General features: G+C 44.1%; 1 protein-coding gene and 1 pseudogene across 5 annotated transcripts in view; one reads left to right on the top strand and one right to left on the bottom strand.

The window, feature by feature from the left end:
- Window positions 1-16,117, top strand: part of IGF2BP2 (insulin like growth factor 2 mRNA binding protein 2) — a 179,472-nt gene that overhangs the window by 24,753 nt on the left and 138,602 nt on the right. The window lies entirely within an intron of this gene.
- On the bottom strand, window positions 5,643-6,509 carry LOC105721032 (calponin-3-like; annotated as a pseudogene).

Here is a 16,117-nt window from a genome sequence, read left to right as displayed (position 1 = left end):
TTGATGGTTAAAGCAGAAAATTCTTTTATTTGGCCCACACTTTTGAAAACCTTTCTAAAATCTTAGACCTCTTCTTACAGAGACATGTCCGAATATTTTTATAGTAAAATTTATATATATATATATTTTTTTCTTCATTTCTTCTATTTTCTTTTTTTCTTACACATTGCTACAAAGATGTGTCCGATACAGTAAAATTAATGTATTGTAACTATTAGTATTGTTCCACTAAGATGGTGTAATGCAATGGTTCTTATTGTGCCTTGTACCGGCAGCATCAACATCACCTGAAATTGTTAGAACCCCAGCCCAGACCCACTGAATCAGAAAGGTTCAGATGGGGCCTGTGAATCTGTGTTTTAAGAAGGCCTTGGTGTGATTCTAATACATACTTAAGTTGGAGAGCCACTGGCATAGGCAGTTCCCAACCCTGGATGCACATATAATTATGTGAGGAGCTTTAAAAAAAATACCTGAGCCTACCCCCAGGAATTCTGAGTCGGGTGCTCTGGGGTAGGGCCTAACATAGTCTTTTTTTTTTTTTTTTCCAAACACTAACTCGAACCACAGAGTCATTTTTTAAAGTGTCTTCATGTGACACTGATGTGCAGCCAGAGATGAGGACCACCGATGTAAGGGTAGAAAAGAACTTGGGAACTTACTCCACACTATCATCTGCAACTTCATTTTAGTTTAGTTTTCTTGAGACGGAGTCTTGCTCTGTCGTCCAGGCTGGAGTGCAGTGGCACCATCTTGGCTCACTATAACCTCTGCCTCCTGCGTTCAAGCAGTTCTTGTGCCTCAGCCTTTTGAGTTGCTGGAATTATAGGTGCGCACCACCACACCCAGCTAATTTTTGTATTTTTAGTAGAGTTGGTATTTTACCATGTTGGCCAGGCTGGTCTTGAACTCTTGACGTCAGATGATCCATCCAAAGTGCTGGGATTACAGGTGTGAGCTAGTAGGCCCAGCCTGGTTTTGCTTTTGAGACAGTCTTGCTCTGTTGCCCAGGGCTGAAGGCAGTGATGCAGTCTCAGCTTACTGCAGCCTCTACCTCCTGGGCTCAAGCGATTCTCTCACCTTAGCCTTCCAAGTAGCTGGGACCACAGACACATGCCACCACACCTGGCTAATTTTTGCTTTTGTAGATATGGGGTTTTGCTGTTTTGCCTGGGCTGGTCTCGTAGTGCTGGGCTCAAGTGATCTGCCCGACTCAACCTCTCAGAATGTTGGGATTATAGGCGTGAGCCACCATGCCTGGCCTGCAGCTTCTTTCTCCTGAATGTTGAGTAAAGAATAACTTGGAGCCAGGCGCAGTGGTTCACGTCTGTAATCTCAGCACTTTGGGAGGCTGAGGTGGGTAGATCACTTGAGCTTAGGAATTCAAGACCAGCCCGGGCAACATGGCAAAACCCTGACTCTAGACAAAATACAAGAATTAGCTTAGTGTGGTGGTGTGTGCCTGTAGTCTCAGCTACTTGTAAAGATAAGGTGGAGGTTACTTGAGGTTGGGAGCCAAGACTGCACTGCTGCACTCCATCCAACCTGGATGACCGAGTAAGACTCTGTCTCAAAAAAAAAAAGAAAGAAAGAAAGAAAGAAAAACTTAGTTATATTTTGCATACTCAGGGATTTCTTGAACAGGTAGTCTCTACTTTTTAGGGTGTTGCATTCATAAAAAACTCCCTCATAAAAGCAGATGTTTTAAAGCAAATGGTGTTTTCCCACAGGAAAAATGCCATATTTGGGTGTTAACTTCCTGATCAAGGCCTTGGCATCAAATAAATCATGGATGGGACCAATAATATGTCATAAAATCAACAATACAATAACAAACCTCCATAGTCATTAAAAAAATTAAATTATGCTCCAGGTCCAGTAAAATCAGCATGAATGTTGTATAAGAAAAATGCATGTGGTCCCAGGACCGCAGTTTTCTGAGTCTATTATATAATAAATATTAACACTATTTGTACTCTTAGATTTGGAGACGAAAGAACTGGATAGCCTAAGTCTCTAAAAATGTTCAAGGAAGTCTTTAGAGGATGCTTTTTCCCACTGCAGATTTCCTGGGAGTAAACCTGGAGGTGGATAAAACACTGGGGCCCAGTCACTGTCTGTTATTATTGGAGGTGGTGAGAATGCGGTGTGTTTTTCCCTGAAAAGCAATTTTTTTTTTCTTGAGACAGAGTCTTGCTTTTTTGCCCAGAAGTGCAGTGGCGCAGTCTTGGCTCACTGCAACCTCTGCCTCCCAGGTTCAAGCCATTCTTTTGCCTCAGCCTCCTGAGTAGCTGGGATTACAGGCCATCACTGCCACTCCCTGCTAATTTTATATTTTTAGTAGAGATGAGATTTTACTGTGTTAGCCTGGCTGGTCTTGAACTCCTGACCTCAGGTGATCCACCTGCCTTGTCCTCCCAAAGTGTTGGGATTACAGGTATGAGTAATTTTTTTTTTTTTTTTTAAAGAGACAGGGTCTCACTATATCACCCAGGCTGGAGTGATCTTGGCTCTCTGCAGCCTTAACCTCACCAGGCTTAGGTGGTTCTCCCACCCTTAGCCTCCTGAGTAACTGGGACTACAGGCATGCATCACCATGCCTGGCTAATTTTTTTGTATTTTTTGTAGAGACAGAGTTTTGCCATGTTGCCAGGTTGGTCTTGAACCCCTGGGCCCAGGTAATCTGCCTGCCTCGGTCCCCTATAGTGCCGAGATTATAGGCATGAGCCCCTGCGCCTGGCCTCTGAAAAGCATTTTCTTTTTAAGACAGAGTCTCGCTCTGTTGGCCAGGCTGGAGTGCAGTGGCACAATCTCACCCCTCTGCAACCTCTGCCTCCCGGGTTCAAGCAGTTCTCTTGCCTCAGCTTCCCAAGTAGCTAGGACTACAGGCGCATGCCGCCACACCCAGCTAAGTTTTTGTATTTTTTTTTTTTTTTACTAGAGACGGGGTTTCACTGTGTTGCCCAGACTGGTTTCGAACTCCTGAGCTCTGCCGCCTCCACCTCCCAAACTGCTGGGATTACAGGTGTGAGCCACTGTGCTTGGCCTCTGAAAAGCATTTTTAAATGAAGGGACCGATGCACAATTTCTCCTTCTGTTTTGAGTTTCTTCAAAGCTCTGCCTGTCAGCTGAAATAAAGGTGAAAAAATGAAGCCAGCAAACTCCACTCTTAACTGAAAAGCCAGGCATTAGTTGTTGGGTCATTAGGCCTGCTTTCTAGGAGAGGATCTTCAGATGTTCTCTTTGGGGTGTCCAAGTTGGCATAGGCTTGGAAGAGTGTGGACAAATGGTGTGGCCAAAAGAGTGCTGGACGTGGGGTCAGAAGACCTGGTCCAGCCTGGCTGTGCGTACTGCCTGTGTGCCTCTGGATAGGACACCTGAGCTTCCACCTCTCTTACCTGCGTTGTGAGCACAAACACACCTACCTGGAAGAATTGTAAGGACTGAGCAGGTTCATGTGTGTCATTGTACACAGCACAGGAAGCTTTTGATAAGTAGTTGAAATATTGTTCGGCGAAGTGAACATGGAGAATTCTGTCTCTTCTTGTCCCTGAAGTAGAAAGCCTGCTTTTGGTAGCTACCTAAGCAGAAATGGTTCTGGGGAAGCCGGGAGAAACAGGGTAGGGCAGTGTGTTTCTCACTTAGCAAATCCTTCTGGGAGGCCTGAGAGCGGATGGGATTTGGAGTGTGTTGTTGGTGTTGTACCTGGAATCTGATGTGCATTTTGACTGAGAATGCATTGCCGGAATCCTGATGACAACAGCACGTTGCTCAGTAACTGAAGTACTGTTTGGACCAAACTATTGTAGCAAACTTTTCTTGGCAGGTATGCCCTGCTGATATTGAGCCCAATGTGCATTGATAGTTTTATACCGCCTACTACAAAGTAAACACAAGTTCTCAGTGACTGAGTAAGCCGTGACTCAGAGTGTACAGGTACTACACTCTAGATATTCTAAAGCTGTTACCAAATAATGTAGTGGTAGGAAAATTCCTGCCTGTTATATTACCTTAGTCTCAGTTTTTTGTTGTTTTTCCAAGCTCAGGAGTTGTTCTTGTTGTCCCTGGAATCTTTTTTTTTTTTTCTAATGGAATGTCACACTGCCACCCACCCTGGAGTGCAGTGGCACGATCTCAGCTCATTGCAACCTCTGCCTCTCAGGTTCAAGTGATTCTGCTACCTCAGCCCCTCCTGAGTAGCTGGGATTACAGGCGTATGTCACCATGCCCAGCTAATTTTTGTACTTTAAGTGGAGACAGGGTTTTGCCATGTTGGCCAGGCTGGTCTCCAACTCCTGACCTCAAGTGATCTGCCCACCTTCTCCTCCTAAAATACTGGGATTACAGGTGTGAGCCACCATACCCGACGTGTTCCTGGAACTCTTGTTTCAAGAATACACTAGATTCTTTAGCTAGAAATGGTTCTTTAATTTCTAACATGAAAACTGGGTCTAAGGAAAAGAAAAAATGATTAAAAAACATAGCAATCCTTTAAATAAGTTTTTTCATAGAACACACAGAATCTATAGACCTTAGGGATTATCTAGGCTACTCTTCCCTGCCTGTGGAAATTCATACTCAGACATCAAAAAGCATGTCCCATGTTAATGCTGGATATTACCAGAAAGCTATCCTGGCCTGGAGAAGTGGCTCATGCCTGTAATCCCAGGCCTTTGGGAGGCTGTGGCAGGCAGATCACTAAGTCAGGAGTTGGAGACCAGCCTGGCCAATATGGTGATACCCTATCGTTACTAAAAATAAATTACCCGGGCTTGGTGGCATACACCCACAGGTCCCAGCTACTCAGGAGGCTGAGGCAGAAAACTTGCTTGAACCCAGGAGGTAGAGGTTGCAGTGAGCTGAGATCGTGCCACTGTACTATAGCCTGGGCAACAGCGAGACTCAGTCTCAAAAAAAAAAAAAAAAAGGAAAAAACAAAAGAAGGTTCTCTGCCTCAGTCCTGTGTTTTTTGGGTTTTTTCCTCTCCATTATACAATCTCTAAATCATACATCATACAATCTATATCATACAATTTATATCATATAATCTCTTTTTCATATAGTTTGTTGTGTTGAAGTAAAGCTTAGTTTAAGAACAGTATTTTTCTTTTTTTTTGTACACTGATATGACTTTATTTAAAAATTAGCAAACAATACTGTAGAAACATTGATATGTAAATTTCTAAGATGCTGCATCTTAGATTTAGTTGGCAAAGACCACATTTAGTAATAAGCATGAGTTTAGTCTTCCATGTAGAAACCAGATACATGAAACTGTAAAAAAAAAAAAGCCTCCTATTGTTTGAAAATGCCAGTTTAATGTAAGATTGTAAAAATGCATAGATTTTTGCATAAAAGAACTGGCTGTACAAGAGTACTCCCTTTCACAGTATTCCTTTTTACTTCATATGCGAGTTATTGATGATGCTGTAGGATTTAACTGTTAGAGCACTAAAAGGCAACTATGGAGGGAAGATATTGAGGGAAGAGACAGAAAAAGGAATGTAAGTAAGGCAATTTTTCTTAAAAGTACAATGAGCTTAATGGTGTTTTAGGAAGACAACATAAAAATTACTCAAGGCTAGCTTGGTTCTCACTGAACAAAAACAGTGGACTAAATGCTGAGCTCCTTCTGGGTGGATCTAATAATCAATACCTTGGTCGTTATATTGGTAATCTCTGGGGTAGTCATCCTGGTACTCGCCGTGCTACTCATCGGGGTATTCTGCCTGGTAATCACTGTCACTGATTTCCGAACCATTTGTGTCTGTTCCTTGGCTTTCGTTGTGAATGGCAGGTTCTGTCGGAACAGCACAGTATTTGGGACCGTATACTTGCTGCCCAAGCCCATACACGCTCGTTCCTTTCTGGGAGGCAATGTTGTTGGTGCCCGTCTGTAGAGAAATTGTCGAGTTGTCCACTGGCTGTAATATTAGCTTCTGATCACAGATGTCTCTTCTGGTGCTAACATCCCTGCCTGGCTGGCTCCTTTGTTAGTGCCCATCTGCAGACTAATTGTGGTCTGGTCAGAAGGTTTGTCACTTTGCATTTTGAGATCATAAAGATGCCTCCTAGTCCCATAAGCTGTCATACCTGCCTGGCTGGCACATTTGTTGGTTCCCATCTGTAGACCAATTACACTTTGGCCAGCTTTTAATTTCCCTTCATCAAAACGTCTTGTTTGCATTTCTGCATACTTAACTCCAACGTCAATGGTTGTATGGAATCCTTTTGTTTTAGCCAGATCTGCTAGAGCCACCAGAGTCGTCTGAACCTGGGTCATGTTTCTAGTCTCAGAGAGATCATTTGCTTCAAGTATGTGATGTGGCTTCGTTCCATAAGCCTGAATAGCTTTAATAAAGTTGCTGATATTCTCCAACTGAGGCCAGTTTAATGAGGACTCATTGACCTTCACTGAGCCTGGCTGTAGCTTGTTTCTGAGTTCGCAGAAGATGATGCCATCCTTTAAGCCCAGCTGGAAGTTGGTGCCAATGCTCATGCCTGTCACCTCTTCTATCCAGTTGTGAAGATCTTCTTCTGCCTGATGATATACTTGGAAGCGATCTTGTTCTTGACCTCAGCCGAGAGCCCATAGGAAGGGCCCTTGTTGAAAAGGGTCGTGGTGGTTCAGGCGGTGGGAAGAGGCTGTGCTGAGTCCTGGTCTCTCCCTGCTCCTGGCCCTGAGGAGTGGCCGCCTCGGGGGATGCTCGGAGCTCGCTCCTCTGGGCAATGCAGGAGATGGTCATGGTCACGGGGCGTGGACGGTGCCTGGGCTACTGGGTCTGACTTGGTGCCACAGAGCCTCGGGGTCCGCTCTGAAGCACCTGGCTCCTTGCTCGCTGCCTCGCTCTTTCTTTTTTTTTGAGACAGAGACTCTTTCTGTCGCCCAGGCTGGAGTGTAGTGGCATGATCTCGTCTCACTGCAACCTTTACCTCCCGGGTTCAAGCAATTCTCTCCTGTCTCAGTCTCCTGAGTAGCTGGGATTACAGGCATCCGCCACCACACGCAGCTAATTTTTATATTTTTAGTAGAGAGGGGGTTTCACCATATTTGTCAGGCTGATCTCGAATTCCTGACCTCAGGTGATCCACCTGCCTCGGCCTTCCAAAGTGCTGGGATCACAGACGTGAGCCACTGCTCCCAGCTTCGTTTTCTTAAAGAATTCACCAACCCAGAATTGGGTTTAGTTTCCTCTTTGTCTCTTTCAAGACACATTTGAAAATAGCACTGATACATCGTATGATCTGGCAATTGCACTGCGAGGTGTGTGCCTAAAAGAATTGAAAGCAGGGACTAGAACAGATGTTTGTATAGCCATGTTAAAGCAGTATTATTTGCAATGATCAACATGTAGAAGCAGCCCGAGTGTCCATGGCCAGGTGACTAGAGAAACAAATGTGGTACATACATACAGTGGAGTATTATTCAGCCTTAAGGGGGAAGGGAATTTTGACACATGCTGCCACGTGGAGGAGCCATGAAGACATTTTGCTAATGAAATAAGTCATAAGAGGGTAAGCACTATATGATTCCACTGATAGATGGTAGCTAGAGTTGTCTAATTCATAGAAACCGAAAGTAAAATGGTAGTTGCCAGGGGCTAGAGGAGGGGAAGGATGGGGAGTTACCGTTTTATGGGTACAGAGTTTTAGTTTGGGAAGATGAAAGAAGTTCTGAGATGGATGGTGGTGATAGTGTGAATATACTTAACACCACTGAGCTGTTTACCTAAAAATTGTTAAAATAGTAAATTTTATGTGTGTTTTTGTCACATTGAAAAAAAGATGGAAAAAAAAAGATGTGACCTCCAGATAAAGCCAGTGGTGTGAAAGGCTTAAAGAGAAGCACTGTTGGGAAGGGAACTCTGGATGTGCATGGATACTTGAATGAGATGGTAAGTTCTGGGGTGAGGAATACTGGCCTGAGCCCTGTCTGATCTGGCTCTGTCATTAACCAGCTCTGTGATCCCTCATTGGACTCTTAGTTTTCTCATCAGTAATGTGAGGAGGTAAGCTGGTTGGTACTCAACCTTCCCGTCCTAGAATTCTGTGTCTATGATTAAGTCCTTAGCAAATAAATATTTATTTAGGAACAACTGCCTGTGTGAGGATAAGAAGGCAGACACACTTGTGAGGGCATCACGAGTCTCAAGAATCTGCTCTGGGCCAGGTGTGGTGGCTCACACCTATAATCTCAGCACTTTGGGAGGCCGAGGCGGGCGAATCACGAGGTCAGGAGTTTGAAACCAGCCTAGCCAACGTGGTGAGACCCTGTCTCTACTAAAAATACAAAAATATTAGCTGGACGTGGTAGAGGGTACCTGTAATCCCAGCTACTGAGGCTGAGGCAGGAGAATGGCTTGAACCCGGGAGGCGGAGGGAGCCAAGATTGCACCGCTGCACTCCAGCCGAGGGGACAGTGCAAGACGCCGTCTCAAAAACAAAAATGTTTCTTACTGCCTCAGCATGGGACTCTTCCTCTCACGTTTTCCTTATTTTCAGAAACACATAGAAAAGAGTCTCTTACCTAGGCCAGTGTGTCAAAACATAGAAAAGAGTCTCTTACCTAGGCCAGTGTGTCAATTATATCAAAGTTGTTTCTTTTTGGTTTGGAGCATGCAATTTGGTACCAAGTTAATGTGTCCCCTAAGGTTTTATGTAGGCTCATGTTAGCAGAGCTTTGCTTTCGTTACACACACACACACACACTATCAGGTTGAAACCCACAGTGCCATTGTGGTCAGCACGTGGATATGTTGGGTGAGAGGAGGTATAGACAACTTAGCATGAAAAGTAGAGACCATTTTACTGGGCGAGGTGCTTTACATGGACTATCACTGATCTCCCAACACCCCTCTGGTGGTAGCCTTATTCCTCAGGAGAAGAGACTGATGTTCAGACAGATTGTCACTCTCCCAAGGCCACCAGTGAGACAAGTGACAAACCTTAGATCTGAACTTAACATCAATCTTAACTGCAAAACTTGTATTCTTGGCCGGGCACAGTGGCTCACGCCTGTAATCCCAGCACTTTGGGAGGCCGAAGCGGGCGGATCACCTAAGGTCAGCAGTTCAAGACCAGGCTGGCCAACATGGTAAAACCCCGTCTCTACTAAAAATTCAAAAAAATTAGCTGGACGTGGTGGCGTGTGCCTGTAATCCCAGCTACTTGGGAGGATGAAGCCGGAGCATCGCTTGAATCTGGGAAGTGGAGGTTGAGGTGAGCTGAGATTGCGCCATTGCACTCCAGCCTGGGCAATAAAGCGAAACTCTGTCTTAAAAAACAGCAACAACAAAAAAAACCAAACTTGGATTCTTTCTGTCACACCACACCTTTTTCCCCCTGCAGATTGCGCTGGAGTACAAACACTCCTTAATATAGAAAGCCATATAATTGTGCAGTTTGATAATGCAAGAAGACTATAATAGAATCCATAGCCGGCCACATTTGTAACTACCCCTGTGATGTGCTGAGATCGGAATCGTTTGAAGATGTGGAGCCATGTTTGTGATCGCCATAACCAGAGTGTTGAGCACCCCTTGTTTGCCCTCGTGTGCTAAAGCAGTAGAATATTCTGGCTGAGATGGAAGAGGAAGAGCTGCGGGCTGCTCACGAGAGTCTCTTGTGTGCTGTGGGAACTGTCTTGGGAGTCCAGTGCTGCTTTGGGGAATGCCGATGGTGTGACCAGCTATTCTCATTTTGATTGCACTGGCATATTTTTAAGTAGTAGTGGCTCTTAATCTTTTTAACTTCTACTCTAATTTTATATGGAATAGGTCTTGGGGTTTATTTTCCTTTCCTATTCCACTAGTCATTCAGTTAGACTTTAACAAGTCAGAATAGGAAGTATTAATAGAAAGAATACTCCTTGAAATTACTAATTGAGGGTGGGTCCCCTTTCTGTGCCCCCTTCCCCATCAAATTTTTTGCTAAAGCTGTTGTAGTATCTGACACATAATTGGTGCTCCATGGATGAATGCGTGTGTAGATGAAAAAGCTTGCAGTTTTTAGAGAATCATTGTTTATATCCTTGGTAACCTTTATGCTAAATAAATATATATGCAATCTGTTTTTTACCTTTTTTTTTTTTTTTGGAGACAGAGTCAATCTGTCACCCAGGCTGGAGTGCAGTGGCGTGATCTCAGCTCGCTGCAACCTCTGCCTCCTGGGTTCAAGCGATTCTCGTGCCTCTGCCTCCTGAGTAGCTGGGACTACAGGTACCTGCCACCACCCTGGGCTAATTTTTTTTTTTTTTTTTTTTTTTTTGAGACAGAGGCTTACTGTATCCCCCAGGCTGGAGTCCAGTGACGCAATCTCGGCTCACTGTAACCTCTGCCTCCCAGGTTCAAGCGATTCTCCTGCCTCAGCCTCCTGAGTAGCTGGGACTACAGGTGTGCTAATTTTTGTATATTTAGTAGAGAAGGGGTTTTGCCATGTTGGCCAGACTAGTCTCAAACTCTTGACCTCAGGTGATCCACCTGTCTCAGCCTCCCAAAGTGCTGGAATTACAGGTGTGAGCCACCACGCCCGGCCTTGTTTTTAAACTGTTTGTGTTGAGGAGAAAAGCAGGTACTCAGTTTCGAAACTAGTTGGACTTTTATTCTTTACAGCTGCTTTTTTAGAGGGGTCATAATTTGATGTTGTCTGAACCCATTAAGTAATAATTTTTTTTTTTTTTGAGAAGGATTCTTGCTCTGTTGCCAGGCTGGAGTGCAGTGGGGTGATATTGGCTCAGTGCACTCTCCGCCTCCCAGGTACAAGCGATTCCCCTACTTTAGCCTCCTGAATAGCTGGGACTACAGGTGCACGCCACCACACTCAGCTAATTTTTTGTATTGTAGTAGAGACGGGGTTTCACAATGTTGGCCAGGATAGTCTCAATCTCCTGACCTCGTGATAACACCTGCCTCAGCCTCCCAAAATGCTGGGATTACAGGCGTGTGTCACTGCCCCCAGCCATAATCATCTACTTTTAAACAGGATTTGCTATAATTTGATGATTCATCTATGATCATGTATTCAAGCAGATGGCAGTAATATTAATATCTTTAGTAAGATGGACTTCAGTATGAGACGATGCTTCTGGATTTAGTGAGGTTCAGAAATAAAGGTACAGCCTCTCTTGTCTTCAAATACTTGAATGATACATGCCATGTATAGGAATATTGCACCTCCCATCTTTCCTTTCCGTATTTTACCATCCTAGGATAGTCCCCACTGTCACAGTTGCCCTTTATTTATTCTCCTTCCCTCCACCTCTGCCTTAGCAGAGCTGTAATAGAAGAAGTGAAGAATTAGGAATGTGGGTGCTCGTCCCTGGAACCATAGCACTTTTGTTAGAATGGGTTTTTGTGTAGAAACACTGTTACATGAATAATAGATTATATGATACTATAAGCGGTCAGTGGCTAGTTAGGAGACTTAAGTGTATTTCAAAATCAAAGTATTCCATTGTCTTCTCCCTGTTCTTCCTACTAAAGATGAACCCCCTTGATGAGCAGATAGGCCCTGTGAAAGATGGCCTCCAGGTGATGTCAGCTCACTGTGGTGCACACCCGGGGGAAGGGGCTCTCTTATCTTTACCTGGGTGTCAGCAGCTATTGGCCTGGTGCCTGGCACAGAGAACATGCCCAGAGGTCCTTGTTGAATTTGGTTGAGCTGAGGGAAGAAAAACTTACACTTTCTCAATTTTCATTCTCAAAGAAATTTGTTTTTCGAGACAGAGTCTTGTGCTGTATTTCACAGGCTGGGCGCAAGCTCCTAGGCTTCAGCAATCCTTGTGCCTCAGCCTCCCAAGTAGCTGGGATTACAGCTAGAATGTAGGTTAGACTCAAGATTTTATGTTGAACTTATCATCAAAGCTGGAAGTAGGACATGCAGTTGGATTTATTTATCGATCCTTTTGGGTACTTATTCATCAAAGATTTGTGAATCACCTATGATATGCCAGGCACTGTCAGACAGTAAAAACACAGCAGTGGAGCAATACAGTTCCAGCGCCGGCCCTGTAGACAGCCTGGTGGGAGAATATGGACTGTCATTAGACTAGCCGGGTCGGGGGTCGAGTGTCATCTAGAAACTCCTGCCATTTTAGCAATGTATAAGCTGACCTTGAATAAGCCATTTCTGGTGGCAGAATATCTTTTCTTTCCTTAAATGCTAGTGATGAAAAGTAATTTTAAAATTGTTCAGAATTGTCCTTAACAATAAACTAATGCAGAACATGATGTGGGCAGTTTACCATTACCTAGTCTTTGACTAGACAGTAATTCTTATTTCTCTTCCTTTCAAATAAAGTCTTACAATAACTTGGGATATTTTTGAAAGGTAATGCTCTTTTTCAAGTACTCGCTACTAAATTATTGTCTGAGTTTTCTATTAAGGCCAACATCAAGATTCCTTGTGGCTGGTGATTAATTCAGATGCACACTGTTTCTCTTCATAGCTCCCCAATCTTAGGTAGAATTGAGCAGATTTAACATGAACAGCTTCCTCTGGTTTCACGTGGAAAAAACAATTTTAGGAAAGAAAGGTAAGAAAATGGTAATACAGAAATTAGCAGAATAATGGGTGATTGGTGACTGGGGTTGGAAGAAAGTGAAATTTTTCCTGTTATTCTCTTTGTGGTGCGAGATTTCTTTCCATAGATGAGTATAATTTACGTGGGCTGTTTGAAGAGATTACCTTCTTAGCCGTTCCCTTAAAGCTCTTTGTTATGTATATCCTGGAGTCCAGTCACTTCTTCCCATTTGTTTTTGAGTATTTGATCTGTACAGTGTAAAGTCACTTTTAAGATAAAAATTACTGCATTTGGGGGACTTTGGGAGAGTCACTTTTGTTTAAAAGCAAAAACAATTAAACAATACATTATATCAATCTGCCTCTTTAAGGGATTTGAGCACACCTGGTAGCAAAGAGGTTTAACCTAGTTTCTCAGATGAAAACTAGAAATGGAGGAAGGAGGAGGAAGCAGTCCAGGGCGAGCTGAGGAGCTGGTTACCTTTAGCCTACTTCTGGGATGACGCACATTACCCGCTAGGTCAGTCAGCCTCCTCAGCCCAAGCATTAAGATTCCTGGTTGCAGCTGGGCGTGGTGGCTCACGCCTGTAATCTCAGCACTTTAGGAAGCTGAGGCAGGCAGATCACCTGACTGAGTTCAGGAGTTCGAGACCAGCCTAGCTAACATGGTAAAACTCTGTCTCTACTAAAAATACAGAAATTAGCCTGACACGGTGGCAGGTGCTTGTAGTCCCAGCTACTGGGGAGGCTGACCAGGAGAATCTCTTGAACCTGGGAGGCGGAGCTTGCAGTGAGATTGCTCCACTGCACTCCAGCCTGGGCGACAGACTGAGGCTCTGTCTCAAAAAAAAAAAAAGAAAGATTACTGGTTGCCCGTAACAGAAACTCACACGGTCTAGCTGAAGCAAAAGGGCATTTTTTTGCTTACTTAACCAAACTGCACGAAGAGCTGGAATGAGGTGGGTTTTAAGGACATTCATAACCAGGGACTTGAAACACAACTGTGTGCCCTGAGTGGCTCCCTGCTCTGTCTCCCCACCATTTCTCTCTTAGTGTTGGCTTAATTTTTGTTTTACTACAGAGAGGCTTCCTCCACATGGAAGGGGACGTGACTGTGGTCATGGCCAGTCTATAGACATCTTTACAGCTGTGATCTGAGAGAAAACAGGATTCTTTTCCCCAGCTTGAGTCTGACAGATCCCTGGGAAGAATGCTCCCTGGCCTAGCCTAGGTCATGTGTTTGTGACAGTTCTAAGAGGTGCATGATAGGCTCAGCTTGTGTCACATGTCCAGGGAGGACACACAGATTGATATACCCTGAGGGAACTGCTGTAAACAGATGGATACAGCAGTTTTCATGCATTTTTAGTCTATATGGGTCTCAGTTCAAATAACTAGTTAAGATTCTTTCCCTAATTCATTGAAAATCTTGTACAGTCTTTGTTGATGCTGGTGCCTGTAATCCCGGCTACTCAGGAGGCTGAGGTGGGAGGACTGAATATTCACAGTGGCCTGTGAATAGCCTTTACTCCAGCCTGGGCAATGTAGTGAGACCCTGTCTCAACAAAATAAAATGAGGCAGGGCGCAGTGGCTCATGCCTATAATCCCAGCACTTGGGAAGCCAAGGTGGGCAGATGACCTGAGGTCAGGAGTGCGAGACCAGCCTTGGCAACATGGTGAAACCCCATCTCTACTGAAAATATAAAAATATAAAAATTAGCCGGGCATGGTGGTGGTGCCTATAATCCCAGCTACTAGAGAGGCTGAGGCAGGAGAATTGCTTGAACCCAGGAGGTGGAGGCTGCAGTGAGCTGAGATTTTGCCACTGCACTCCAGCCTGGGCAGAGTAAGACTCTGTCTCAAAAAAAAAAAAAAAAAGTTATTTGTCAGTTTTGGACTTTACAACCAGTAGACTCGAGGTTATATTTCTGTTTTACTCTGTTTTTCCGTAGGAACCCAGACTAGCACCTTATGTTATAGTGTGTTCTGAAAAACTGTGGTTGACTGAACCAGTGGTATTAACGTATCAAGGCATTGAAACATGCAGCTTTATTATTATTATTTTTAGAGATGGGTCTTGCTCTGTTGCCCAGCCTAAGTGTGCAGTGGCACAATCATAGTTCTCTGCAGCCTTGAACTCCTAGGTTCAAATGGTCCTCCCACGTCAGCCTCCTGAGTAGCTGGGCCTATAGGTGTGTGGCACCATGTCCAGCAAACTTTTTATTATTTATAGAGGTGAGGTTTCCCTATATTGCTTAGATGGTCTTGAACTCCTAGGATCAAGCGATCAGTCCACCTTGGCCTCCCAAAGTGTTGGGATTGTAGGTATGGTCCACTGTACCCAGCCGAAACGTACAACCTTAGAGATGACAGGGATCCTAGAATCCATCTACCTTCAACAGTTTCAGATATAATATGGGGTCTCCCAAATCTAAGGATCCAGCAGTAAAGGAGAGTAAACACTTTTTCACATTTCTAAATACCGGGCCCTGTTGTAGGAACAGAGGATACTTCACTGAAATAGATAAGGAAGGTCCTTGATTTCATGGAACTTAGATTTACGTGAAGAAAATCTTACATGCTAACTAGAAAGTCAAGTTTCTTTTTTATTTTTGCCTGAAGTTGTACCAGTATAGAGCTTATCTTTTAAGAATGGGCTAACTCATGAATGGATCTGAAGCTCTGATTGTCAATATTTATCTTTAAGTAATTTAAAAAACAAGACAAATTATTAGTAAATGATGTTGATCTGTTGGGGAGAATAAGTGAAAGGAGTTCTTAGGGCTGAAAATGCTGAGAAGAGCGTCCATCCTGACTGAGAGCTCAGTCTTTGTAGCTCCCAGTCTCAGCACTCCCCTCACAGCTTCAGAACTTGTGCAAGCTGCTGCTGCTGTTTTTCTTTTTGGAGACAGTCTCGCTCTGTCATCCAGGCTGGAGTGCAGCAGTGCAATCCTAGTTCACTGCAGCCTCTGCCTCCTGGGTTCAAGCAGTTCTGCCTCAGCTTCCTGAGTAGCTGGGATTACAGACACCACTACCACACCCAGCTAATTTTGTAGTAGAGATGGGGTTTCACCACTTTGGCCAGGCTGGTCTTAAGCTCCTGACCTCGAGTGGTCCATCTGCCTTGTCCTCCCAAAGTGCCGGGATTGCAGGCATGAGCCACCATGGCCAGCCTGCCAGAGTTCTTTTAGCCTCAAATTCTTCAGCTATCAAATGAAAATATCTACTCATTTTTTTTTGGTAGGTATTGAACAAAAGTTAAATATTTTTAAAATGAGTTTTTAAAAAAAATTTAAATGATACATTTTTATTGTGGTAAAATAAACATCACCTTTACCACCCTAACTTTTTTTTTTTTTTTTTTGGAGACAATCTCTCTATGTTGCCCAGGCTGGCATGTAGTGGCGCAATCTCAGCTCATCGCAACCTCCGCCTCCCAGGTTTAAGTGATTCTCCTGCCTCAGCCTCCTGAGTAGCTGGGATTACAGGCACGCGCCACCACACCTGGCTAATTTTTGTATTTTTAGTAGAGATGGGGTTTCACCATGTTGGTTAGGCTGGTCTCAAACTACTGACCTTGTGATCTGCCCGCCTCGG

Source organism: Aotus nancymaae, unplaced genomic scaffold, assembly GCF_030222135.1.
Source record: "Aotus nancymaae isolate 86718 unplaced genomic scaffold, 86718_ANA_hifiasm-v0.15.2.pri h1tg000067l, whole genome shotgun sequence".
NCBI lineage: Eukaryota > Metazoa > Chordata > Mammalia > Primates > Aotidae > Aotus > Aotus nancymaae.
This window is presented reverse-complemented; position numbering and strand designations above follow the sequence as displayed.